A 3,377-nucleotide genomic window follows, 5' to 3' on the forward strand; every position below is an offset into this window, starting at 1 on the left:
TTTTTGTTCTGTGAGCTCTTCAGAAGACTAAGTCTCTATTATGTACTGATGAAAAATTTGTCTTTGCTTACAAAAACTACATGCACATGGCAAGTTATAAGTAGCATACAATATGACTCAACTGTCTTAGAAATGTACTGATAAGCATAGATCCCAAAACAATTTATGAATGCACAAAATGTCAAGTTAGCAAATTTGAGGACCTTTACAAAATGAGCAAAAGAAGTAGTAAATGCTTATCAGGCATTTACTGAATAGCACTAACTGAAAGATACAAACAACTGTATTTTTGCTCTAACAAACTTTCACTAGGAATGCACGTGACTGCAAAAGGATAAAAAAAGAGCTTGTGACTGCAATTTGAGAACACTGCAAACACTTTATACTGTTCTAAATAATTTGCCAAGCAATGACAAATGTTGCAAATAACAGGTGACAAATAACAAAATCTTTTCCAGCCTTTCACATGCAAACCAATCAAGACTTTAATGAACTCCCTTCTCTCCATTTCCCCTTGTCCCCTGATCCTCAACTATTTAACACATTCTAATTTCCAGAGGTTAATCACTGAATTTTTTTTCAACCCCAATTTCCCTCTTCCATTTTCAGTGCCCACACTCCTTCCAGCTTTTTTAATATTCCTACTATGAGCAGTAGGCTCAAAGTGGCATCTGTTATGAAGGTAAACTCCATGTGATTCTCTGACTGCAATCCTCAGAATGCACTACACGTTCCAGAAAATGAAAGAGCACTTTTGGGAAAAAAATAGCCAACTTCGTTCCATCAGATCCAAAGCATCATCTTTTTTCCTTCCTCTACCTCATGTTTCATCATTGTCTGCTAACAAAACTTCAAAGAATAACTCTGAGATTTCTGAATCTTCCAGATGCCTCACCACTGAACTGTCTGGAAACCACCAACTGCATATCATCTTAGCTGATCTCATCATGGTATTTTACGGCAGGCATGCCGTCCAGGGACACCAGCAACATTATCTTCAAGAACAGACATCTAATCCTGCATTGCATCTAATATATCTAACTGCAGCAAGGGCAAGCTTTTTTATTTTCAAAATGAAGCAGAAATAAACGAATACAACCCCAGACCAAACACCACAATCTTCATTCTGCCCTGTTCCAAATTTTCACTGTATGTTCAATCACCTGCTGCATAAGACTTGATTGTTCTATTGCCTCCTCCTCTAGACCACTTTTTACTTATTTCTGGTAGCACAATAAAAAGTGCATGTGGGAAGGCAAAAAGAAGAAAACCAAATTAAGTACGTTGCTTGTACGAGAGCACGCTTCTGACAGAAATAAAATATGTATTGTTGAAAAGAAATGTATAAAGAATAGGTAAATGATAAGAATAAAGTAACAATAGAATATCTTGTTTTTATGGGTCTGTGACGTGTGTGGGGGCTACTCAAACCAAATATATCAACAAAATGTGTTGCATGTCCTTAATTTCAGCTGTGTTTTATCTAGCTTTCCAACATGGGGATGTATGAATCCTCCTTTCCTTTTTTTTTTTTTTTTTTTTGGCTCAAAGCTTGCTTTCTGAGGTATTTCTCGTGATAAGACTGACTTGTCTAGGAGATGAGTGATGGGTGTTGTCGTGATGCAATCAACATCACTGTGTGGACAATTTTAGCTGTTTGCCTTTGGAAAATAGAGCTCAGGACTGTTTACTGGCAGAAGATCTAGCCTGTGACCAAATAACTCCAGCTTGCTATGGGACACTGGGAGATGATGCCATTGTATCCTGTGAAGGCAAGATACAAGTTGGCGCCTCCCTTCTCCCTCTTATCTGCTGGTAAGGCCAGGAAGATAGGAACAAAGGAGTATCCACTAAGATCCCAGAGCCAGAAGCTGACTCAACCACTTTGGATTTGAGCTGTCTCTCCAAAAAAGAACTGACTTAACCACTTTGGACTTATAAGTAAGTTTGTACTACCACTGAAAAGTGGCCATCATCACCATGGTCGCCATCGCCGTCAACAGAACAATGCCCAACGACCCAGCACTACTGAAGACCAATAACTGAACTACGAACCATGCTGGATCCATGGTGGTGACTATCTCCCTCTCACTTCCGATAAAGACTCCTTGCTTCTTCTTTCCTATCCTTTCTATCCCCTTCCTTCCCTTGCCCATTAGCCTAATTCATAATAGTCCGTCCTCCCCTTCCCCATCTCCATGATTAAGATCTGTAATAAACTGGTCAGACCAACATTTGAACCATTGTTTCTTAATCTCATGCTGGGTGTATATTAAAAAGAACCTCTTCTCCCTCCTATAAATTGGAGCAAGACAGAGGATCAAGGTAAGATGCTAATTTCAGATCATTTCTGTTGTGGCACTTTTGACAAAATGTTCTTGCGTTCGCATCAGATAGAAAATAATAAGTACAACAGTTCCCTGGATAACTAAAATTTAAACTTCTGAACCTACTTCTTAATAAATGTATGTGTTTGTCTTTTGGGGAAAAAAACAGCTGATTTTATTCATTTCCTCACGACGTCACATAGTATTATCTCCAAGGACACATTATGGGCATATGTCTGCACTCAAAACAAAAACAAACACATTTTCTTACAGAAATCCCATGCTTCTGCAGTTTCTTGCAGAGAAAATTATAAAGTAGTAAAAGAATTTATTGTAACAGCAAATTTCTAACTTAGATTACAATTTATTACAAATATTATAGAAATGAAAAATATCATTCAAATTCATAAAAATACAAAGATTCTGTTGCTTGAATGTATGGATTAGACCAGTCAGCAGCAGAAGGCCTTAGGTAAGCCATATCTCTGTTTAAACTCACTGGAAATGAGTAGGATGTGGCAAAAGCTGTACAAACCATAACATTCACATCTCAAGAAATTTCATTTAAATTCATATACAGAGTGTACTAGACATTTTATAGCCTATCTTTGGCTATAAAGACTTGTCTTGTGTCCCAGAGAGTTTCTACTCTCACTTAAAGATGAATTGAGTGTAGAGAATACAGGATAATGAAAATTAAGTTTCGTACAATAACTACAGAGTTTACAATATGAATTCAGAATAATATTTATTATAAATTTGGAAAATGTATTAGGAAAGAAAACTCAAAATGAAAATAACTCCTAGCACAACAGTGTGCATGTTGAATTCAAATTGAAACTTATGTGAGGCCTTGATTAGATCAAAGACTTATTAAAACTGTAATCCTGTGTTTTTCTTTACTGCTGCTGAATAATTGCTTTTTTTTCAAAGAGGAGGTCATGTAATTATTGTACATGTCTTTTCATTGCTCCTTTGAGATTTGCTGGATATGAATAAATTAGTATTATGTAAAATTTTGCATCATTGACACATTACTTCTGAGGAAAC

This window comes from Meleagris gallopavo, chromosome 5, assembly GCF_000146605.3.
Source record: "Meleagris gallopavo isolate NT-WF06-2002-E0010 breed Aviagen turkey brand Nicholas breeding stock chromosome 5, Turkey_5.1, whole genome shotgun sequence".
NCBI classification, from domain to species: domain Eukaryota; kingdom Metazoa; phylum Chordata; class Aves; order Galliformes; family Phasianidae; genus Meleagris; species Meleagris gallopavo.